The following is a 10,118-nucleotide window of genomic DNA, read 5'->3' on the forward strand; positions in this document are numbered from 1 at the left end:
GCTCACTGCAAGCTCCGCCTCCCGGGTTTACGCCATTCTCCTGCCTCAGCCTCCCGTGTAGCTGGGACTACAGGCGCCCGCCACCTCGCCCGGCTAGTTTCCTAGCTCTCTTTATGAAGCTTTACAAAATACTGTAATACCTCTTCTAAACGAAAATAAATAAATGAATATGTTTCTAATTTTCTTTCAAAACATTTTGACCCCTTTAAAAATTCTCTGCAACTTTGCAAAACATCTTGATAATATCTTTAAGTGTGAGAGCCAGAATAGAATAAAGAAAAGAATTGCCAATACAGAATACAGTCTTATTTTAGAAAATATTGTCAGTGCAACCTGATATGCCTAGTCAGGACGAAAGAAAGGCACTGATTCTTCATGTCAACCCTACTCTAAATTTTAAGGGGAAAACTTCTGGTGAACACAATTCTGGGTGAACTAACTAATGTGGCTACACAACCTCTCTCCCACACAAAGAAATGCTGAATCAGGTGTAATTTTAAAATATTTGGTTTTAATATGTAGCCTGAGAAGGGGAGAGAGAAAAAAATTCTTAAGTGTCAAGAACAAGTAGAGAATTTGAAGACAGTGACTTGGAGAAGATTAGACATGGATGAAAGACTCTTTCCTAACTTCTGAAGCTGTAGCATTCAGCCAAGGAAATGCGACATCTTATTCTTGCATCATAAGAATTTTTTTTTTTTTAATTTGACGGAATTGCAAAGAGAACTTACAAAGTTAATCACATTAAGATTGGTAACATGCTTCTACCAGAAATAATAGGTAAAGTATAAAAATCATAGAATGTAGATTATTTCAACTAAGCACTTAAGGGAATTTATTTATTGTACATGCATAGCATCCTGTACCTGAAAAAATAATTCACTTTATTTTAGATAACATTAGTATGTAGAAAACCTTAGCACATTCTAGGCCACAAAAGGTTGTTTCAGGAAATATCAAATAATAACATATAAACTGTATTATTTGACAAATATTCATTGAAATTAATAAACAGTAACAAAACAGTAGCCACTCATCAGTTATGGGAATTAAATGACACAAACCAATGATTCATGGATTAAAAAAGAACTAAAAGTAGAGATTATATTTAGAATAAAATTATTTTAAAAGGGCTTTATGTTAAAATATGAACATAATGTAAACCCAAAAAGTCAAAGAAAGGGAGAAATAGTGGTAACAGAAGAAAGTAATAAAATAGAAAATAAAGATACAAGAGTCTTTAAAAATATAAACTATTAAAAATAAATAGGCATCCAACAGAAATTAGGGAGGGCAAGAAAAGGAACATATAATACCAGGAATTGAAAAGGAGTAATGAAAGTACCATGAGCTTTTAAAAAGTCATCAGAGAATGCTAAGAAAAACTTAATGCCAGAACATTTGAAAACTTAGATGTTAATATCTTTAAAATGTATAAATGGCCAAAGCACACTCAAGAATAGGAAACCTGGGTGGGCGCGGTGGCTCACACCTCTAATCCTAGCACTTTGAGAGGCCGAGGCAAGTGAATCACAAGGTCAGGAGTCTGAGACCAGCTTGGCCAACATGGTGAATCCCAATCTCTACTAAAAATACAAAACATTAACTGGGCATGGTGGTGGGTACCTGTAATTCCAGCTATTTGGGAAGTTAAGGCAGGAGAATTGCTTGAGCCTGGGAGACAGGAGGTTGCAGTGAGCCAAGCTTGCACCACTGCACTACAGCCTGGGCGACAGTGCGAGGCTCGTCTCAAAAAAAAAAAGAGAAAAGAAAAGGAAACCCGAACAGACCAATAAAAATTTAAGAATGGGTCATTAATCAAACATATACTCACATTAATCAAAATAGTTATAATAATAGCATCAACTGCAGTGGCAATAATGTATATAATAGCAAGAACCCATTAGGCATATGAAGTTTTACAAGAGATAACTAATAAACATTCAGGGAAACAAACAGAATAACCTTTTATCTCAGGCAAGTAGGGCTAAATTTTACCTGAGTGGTGGGCACATGCATTTTATACTTTTAGCAAATTAAAAATATTCTGTAATTTAAAAACAAAAGTAAGATCTAGGAGGAATTTAGGAACACTTGATAAGAATAATCTTAAGTATATGCTCCTTGAAAGACTTTTCTAAGTCAGACTTGATTGGAGACTTACCTTAACTCAGTGCATAGTAGCTATTAGGTATTCATAAATTATCCCGAGACATCTCTCTGTTTTCATTTAGGTCGCTTAGAAACTAGTAATCTCAGAACATGGAGTGGAAATGGCGATCATGGTAGCAACAGACTGAGGAGTGAATTTGCACTTGTGACAAGTGTAGGTAACTTCATCTATTGTGGTACAGGAAGTGTCCAGTTGAACATGTAGAGTTAGCTGCCTAGTCAGTTGAGTTTAAACACAAATCTTTGAGACCTAGGAGTGTGGATGTTTTTATTAAAAATTGTCCTTAAATGTTTTCTGAATTAATAACTTTTATATTGACAATTTATCTTAGACAGTAAGAAAATCTACTAGGGCAAGAGGACATTCTTATAAAATCCTGTATGGATCTCTAATGTGTCCCATTAGAATACATGTGAGGGTCATAAAAAGAAGAAATAACGGTACTCAATAGCTATAAAAGTAATTTTGAGTCCTGGAAAGGGCAAAGGACATGGCATTAAGATGACTGATAATATCCAGTTGTAGCCAGGATGTTGAATATGTGCATTCTCACATTTTATTGGTAGGAATATTAATTGGTAGAACCTTCCTGAAGGGAAATTTGGCTGCACTACTCTTTGAGTGAGCTATTCTATATTTAGTTTTTTTTCCTACAAAACTGTACCCATGAGAAGAAACTGTGCACACAGTGAGCTCTCTTTGTAAACGACATGAAAAGATGTCCATGTATACTTTTTAAGAGGAATGAATTTGCAAAATTGTGTAATTTACATAAAAATATATCCGTATCAATTTTATATGGTTGGCATAATAAATTACCACAAGTTAAATGGCTCAAGCAACACAAATTTATTACCTCACAGTTCTGTAGGTCAGAAGTCAGACATGGGTCTCTCTATGCTAAAATCAAGGTGTCATCAGGGCTGCGTTGCTTACTGGAGGTTCTTGGAGAGATTGTTTCCTTGCTTGTTCAATTTTTTTGGCAGAATTCAATTGTATAACTGAGGTCTATGTTTTCTTGCTGGCTATATATGAAAGGCAGATTCCAGTTCCTAGAGGCCTCTATGTTACCTAGCTCATAGCTCTCTGCCTCCATTGTCAAAAACAGCAATGTCAGATCCAGTTCTTCTCATATCACATTTACATTTAATATAAATTATATTATATAAATATGTAGGCATATACAAATACATATACATACAGGGATGAGGGAAGAGAGAGAGAGGAATATCAACAAAAAACAAACGTGTATATGTCTAAATTTTTAGAAATAAACATACCAAACACTGAACAGTTGCCGAGACCAGCTCAACTGGGGAGACCCTAACTCAGGGCGCTAGAGGAATTAAAGATACACACACAGAAATATAGAGGTGTGAAGTGGGAAATCAGGGGTCTCACAGCCTTCAGAGCTGAGAGCCCCGAACAGAGATTTACTCCATATTTATTAAAAGCAAACCAGTCATTAGCAGTGTTTCTATAGATATTAAATTAACTAAAAGTATCCCTTATGGGAAACGAAGGGATGGGTAGAATTAAATGAATAGGTTGGGCTAGTTAATTGCAGCAGGAACATGCCCTTAAGGCATAAATCGCTCAGGCTGTTGTTTGTGGCTTAAGAATGCTTTCAAGCGGTTTTCCACCCTGGGCAGACCAGGTGTTCCTTGCCCTCATTCCGGTAAACCCACAGCCTTCCAGCTTGGGCATTAGGGCAATCATGAACATGTCACAGTGCTGCAGAGATTCTGTTTATGGCCAGTTTGGGGGCCAGTTTATAGCTAGATTTTGGGGGGCTTGCTCCCAACATGTCTCCTTTCTCTGATTTGCAAAAAGATAAAAGCAAGGGCAGCTTTGTCACAGTGAGCTACTTCTCGCAGAAGTCGGGATCTGCATCTTCAGATATACAAAGACAAACAACATAGACTAAAAGTACAGTCATTATTGAAATCACAGAGCTTCCAAGTGTTTTTATCCATTTAAATAGCTGCTAATTTATCTGCCGCTCCTTTAAGCACTCCAGTTCCTGGCATTAAGGTCAGTTGTGCCTGGGATGCTTTAAATATTTGTTTTTTCAATTTTGCTATATCCAAAAACAAGTTTGTAGAGTGTCCTTGTATATGCTTTTTTATTGTTTCCCAAATTTTGATCTTACTGAGAGCATTTAATAGTTTCCACGAACCCTGATGTTTAGCTCCTGTCATACGCGTCCGTGTGAAGAGACCAGCAAACAGGCTTTGTGTGAGCAATAAAGCTTTTTAACCACCTGGGTGCAGGCAGGCTGAGTCAGAAAAGAGAGTCAGCAAAGGGAGATAAGGGTGGGGCCATTTTATAGGATTTGGGTAGGTAAAGGAAAATTACAGTCAAAGGGGATTTGTTCTCTGGCGGGCAGGAGTGGGGGTCACAAGGTGCTCAGTTGGGGAGCTTTTTGAGCCAGGATGAGCCAGGAAAAGGACTTTCACAAGGTAATTGATCTGCTTTCCAGGAAACTAATTTGCTTTCCAGGAAACCGATTTGCTTTCTAGGCTCACCAGGGCGAGTATTAAAGGACCAGCAAGTAGGCAAGGATAGGAGCAAAACTGCAAATTTATCTTTTGGTCAGCCAGCTTTGTGGGGGAGGGGTGAAGTCCCTTGGTCTCTAGCAGGGGAAGCCAGGGGAGTCACCCGGTGGAGCTCTCAGGCGAGGTTCCTAGATCCCCACACGAGCAGGAGCCAAGGAAGTTCCCAGGGCTCGCAGGCTGGGAGTGGCTTTTATGTCCTGGGCCTGGGAGTGGGCGGGCAGTGGGCGGGACATAGGCGGGTTGGGGGCCCCGCCGTAGGCGTCTTCCGGTTTTTCTCCCTGGGAGGTCGGGTTGAGCCTGCGCAGTCCACCTGTGTCTTTCCTGGGCGCGGGAAAGCTGAGGGTGAAGAACCCGGAACTGCGCCATCTTGCCTCCTGTTCCTCCAAAGAGTAATGTCAGTACTTAAGGCAAGGACTGGCCATTTTCACTTCTTTTGTGGTGGAATGTCATCAGTTGAGGCGGGGCAGGGCGTTTTCATTTCTTTTGTGATTCTTCAGTTACTTCAGGCCATCTGGGCATATATACGTGCAAATCACAGGGGATGCAATGGCTTGGCTTGGGCTCAGAGGCCTGACAGCTCCTACAGTGGGCCATATCATTTGAGGTTGAGGTGCCACTATGCTGCCATGGTTCCAGATAATAGGAACTTTTGCTGTGCTTGTTATTATTTCTACCATCTGACCATTTTGTTCAGATCATTTGAATATATTGTAACGGTGGCACGCAGACTAAGAGGTGCAATTTAAGCTAAACATCCCCTTAGGGGACCAATTAATAGTGATTCCATAGGAATTGTTGTGCAGCACCTCTGCCTGTTCTGCAAAGCAATCTTCCTAAACAAGTACGTTCTTTTTTTCTAACTGGGTCCAATCCTGTTTTATAGCACTAAAGGAAGGGTATTGTTCTCCACCTGAAGTGATTTTTTTCCCAAACTCTAATGCACACTCCTCTAAGCTGTTCTATGGCATCATCCTGCATGACCAGTTGTGCGTCTAAACCAGCCCAGCCGCCAACCCCCAAAAGTTGGTCTGCAGTTATGTTAATTTGAGGTTGGGCCTGGGTATTGTGAATAGCCTGAATGGAAGCTTCATCTGCCCACCAAGTTTTAAATTGTAAGAACTGAGCAGGAGTTAGACAAGCTCGAGTAAGAGCATCCCAGTCACTAGGAATCATCCGACTAGAAACAGTAACATTCTTTAACAGTCTCATTACAAAAGGAGAACCTGGTCCATACTGATTTATTGCTTGTTTTAATTCTTTGAGTAATTTAAAAGGAAAAGGCTCAAATGTAGCTATAATATTTCCCTCTTGATCTGGGGGGTGTATTCTAACAGGGAACTGCCAAGCCTCTAAATCACCCTCTAGCCTAGCTTGCTGAATTCCTGCCTGAATAGAACTCAGAGCAGTTGCTCGAGGCGCTGCTCAAACAGTCACTGGGGCAACTACTTTTCACCCAGTGTCCTCCAGAAAAGAAAGATCTGGGGGGTCATTTTCTTCAAAATAATAAAGAGGGGTTGCAGAAGGGTAGGGATGAACCTCTCCTTCCTTTGCCGCTTTAGCTTTAGCTGGCAAATAAACATGCTCTGTAACCTCTTCTGTTACTTTGCTATACTCTTGTTCCTTTTCATTATCAGTGTGAAAAATTTCCAAGGTGAAATGAACCAAACCCCAAACCTGTCCCATTGTTACCCTGATGATTCCGAGCTCCCCTTCTTACTCACCATGGGGATTGCTTTAAGAGTACTCGGGTGTCCTCCAGCTAGTTTTCCATTCCAACCGTCGCTCCGGCGACACTTCAACCTGGATTCAAGCCCCACGAATGGACACCACTTGCCAAGACCAGCTCGGTTGGGGAGGCCCTAACCCAGCGGCACTAGAGGAATTAAAGACACACACACAGAAATATAGAGGTGTGAAGTGGGAAATCAGAGTCTCACAGCCTTCAGAGCTGAGAGCCCTGAACAGAGATTTACCCACGTATTTGTTAACAGCAAGCCAGTCATTAGCATTGTTTCTATAGATATTAAACTAACTGAAAGTATTCCTTATGGGAAAGAAAGGGATGGGCCGAATTAAATGAATAGGTTGGGCTAGTTAATTTCAGCAGGAACATGCCCTTAAGGCATAAATTGCTCAGGCTGTTGTTTGTGGCTTAAGAATGCTTTCAAGCGGTTTTCCACCCTGGGCGGGCCAGGTGTTCCTTGCCATCATTCCGGTAAACCCACAACCTTCCAGCTTGGGCACTGGGACCATCATGAACATGTCACAGTGCTGCAGAGATTGTTAATGGCCAGATTTGGTGGGGGTCTTGCTCCCAACAAAGTTTTTATTGAAAGTGAATTTCAGTTTTTTTTTTTTTTGAGACGGAGTCTCGCTTGGTCGTCCAGGCTGCAGTGCAGTGGCCTGATCTTGGCTCACTGCAAGCTCCGCCTCCTGGGTTCACACCATTCGCTTGCCTCAGCCTCCGGAGTAGCTGGGACTACAGGTGCCCACAACCATGCCCAGGTATTTTTTTTTTTTTTTTTTTTTTTTGTATTTTTACTAGAGGTGGGATTTCATTGTGTTAGTGAGGATGGTCTCGATCTGACCTGGTGATCCACCGCCTCACCTCCCAACGTGCTAGGATTACAGGCGTGAGCCACCACACCCAGCCAGATTTCAGTTTATACATATACATTTAAGAATGACTTATATTTGTACAACAAGCACACATTAATGTTGCACTTTAAAAGGTAAAAAGAAAATAATTTATCAATTAGGCTCAGGCACTTGATCAAATTCAGTTTTTTATTTTCTAGTATAAACACCTAGGGAAAGAAACAATCTCTAAGTAAAATATATGTTCCATGAATTATTCATCAAAGTAAATGGCAGACTTCACTGTAGGTGTTATGCTCTAAATTGAAGAAATTAACCTTTAAAGTATTGATTGACCGAATTGCTGCATGTCTAAATAGAGTGGCAATTCTCAGTACATAATAATCATAACAGTACTGCTACTACTAACTCTTGCAGTCATAGTAAAAATATAAAAATAGTTTCTTTTATATTTTATCACTTTCAGAACATTTTCAATTACATTACTTTCATAAATTCTGAAAACAATCTTTAATATTAAGTAGGCAGCATAGAAAATTGCCACATTTTGGAAGGAAAAATATTTAGAGGACCTAAATAAGACTTGCTCAAGGTCCAATAGGCCAAAATTGTGCACAACCAAAATATGTACTTAGATGCTCTGTTTTAGGAAATACGTACAATATAGAAATAAATAAGACTTCTTTCCTCATGAAGTTAACAGTCTATGAAGGAGGATAAGACATGCATGTAGATGGCTTCACTCAAAGCGAAACGTCATAAGTGTTATTTAAAAGGGTTCCAATGAAGTGTAGTAAGAGTTCAGAGAAAAGTTATTGCGGGGGGCAATTAGTCACACAGGTACTATTTATACTGGGTATTAAATAATAACTAATTATGGTATGATTTTCTATAAACAAGAATGGAATAGTAGTGTGAGAGTATCAACACAGGACTGAGCAAGAGTGGCTCTTTTAGAGGTAATGGCAAGGAGACGCCAGAGGGAACCAAGAGTCATTGTGCAATTGGAATGAGCAGCAGAAGACAAATGAGAGAAAAGAAACAAAGGTGACTCTATATTTTTCATTCTAGATACATAGACTAATGGAGTTGCTGGCAAGGTATGGGAAACATTTTCTCAACTTCTCTGACTTCTCAAACCTACTGTACACTTGTTACTGCCCCCAACACTCCTCAAGAATTGCTTTTCACAAGGTCTGCAGTGATTTCCTTGCACTAAATATATTTTTAGTCTATACCATACTTGATATCTTGGCTATATTCAGCTCCATACTCAGCTCCATCTATCTTGAACATTTTCTCCCTCTAGTTTCCTTGACCTCACATTCTCCAATTTGACATTTGGCATCCATGTAAAGTGCTTACTGCACTCAATCCTCTGTGCACACCCACATGTTCTAAACATATTACATTGAGTCCTAATATTATTTATCCCACAATTCCTCTGTAGACTTATCTTTCTTGGTCTAGACCTTAAATAGACCGTCTTCTGACTGGGCGCTCTCTCATATGATACATACTCACTGTTGGAAGTCTGTTTTCATTTTTATGACTTCAATAACCACTTTGTCCTCTTCTGGTCCATATCTCAGTGGAAAGTATCCTTATGCATCTTATAGATCAAACTATAATTTTTGGCCTCTTTTTTCCCCTCTGGCCCTCATCAGAGAAAATACAAATCTTTCAAAATATATTTTACTTTAACTTTTCTGTATTTCTAATGTCACCATTCCAATGAAATATTTTATTAGCCTTCATTTAAGATCTCTCATTCTGATTGATCTTTCATCTGCCTTTGGCCTTTCAATATGACCTCCACACTGCAGTCAGAATGATCTTTCTAAAAATCAAATTGATCATGTGATTCCTGTCCTTATAACCTTCCAGTACTTTCTCTGTCTCTGAGGATAAAGTCCAAATTCTATAACACAACATATGGAACCCTTATGGATTTGGCTGATTACTCTTTCACTCTCAAAACTCACTACTCCATACTCCCTTCACTTTCGCTGTCATGAACAATTTTCTGTTCCTAGACTTGCTTGTGTGCCATGTTTGTTCTTACACCAATAGTACTGTTCTTTGCTTCTCTCCTTTACATGACCAATTACTATTTAAGCTTTAGTACTCAACTTAGACATTATTCCTTTTAAGAAATTTTTCTGACACCCAGGTTAAGACTAGGTTCCCCATTTTGTTCTTTCATCCTACCCCAAACTCATTGTATCTTGGCCTTATCATATTGCATCATATTTTTCAGGTTACTTATATGCATGTGTGTCTCTTAATTGTTTGCAAACTTCCTTGGGAGATTACCTTATCTACCTCTTCCACTGATTACCCCCAGCAAAAGGACCTGATACAAAGGAGGTATTTGATAAATACAACAATGAATAAATGAACAAATGAACATCTGAATGAACAGGTAGAGACATTTGGAAAGGTAGAAGATGATGATCTCAATATTGGGCGTATGGCTTTGACTAAAGGTATTACCAGAATATTCAAGCAAGAGCAGGAAATCATCTGCATGGATAAACCAGAGCTTATGGGAAGTACAAAAGTAGAGAGTGAGATCTGAGAGCCATCCACAAAGTAGAGAGAGTTGAAGTCATAAAACTAGATGAAATTGGATATAGAAAATATGGATTAAAAGGGAAGACAGGTAATGGTGAAACATTTGGAAATACCTATGTCAATTTTTAGCCGAAAGCACAGTACACCTGAAATCAAGTGAGTGAAAACTCCGTTAAGGATTCTAGGCCAATAAAAGGACTCTGGGCAGTTAA

This window comes from Piliocolobus tephrosceles, chromosome 5, assembly GCF_002776525.5.
Source record: "Piliocolobus tephrosceles isolate RC106 chromosome 5, ASM277652v3, whole genome shotgun sequence".
NCBI classification, from domain to species: domain Eukaryota; kingdom Metazoa; phylum Chordata; class Mammalia; order Primates; family Cercopithecidae; genus Piliocolobus; species Piliocolobus tephrosceles.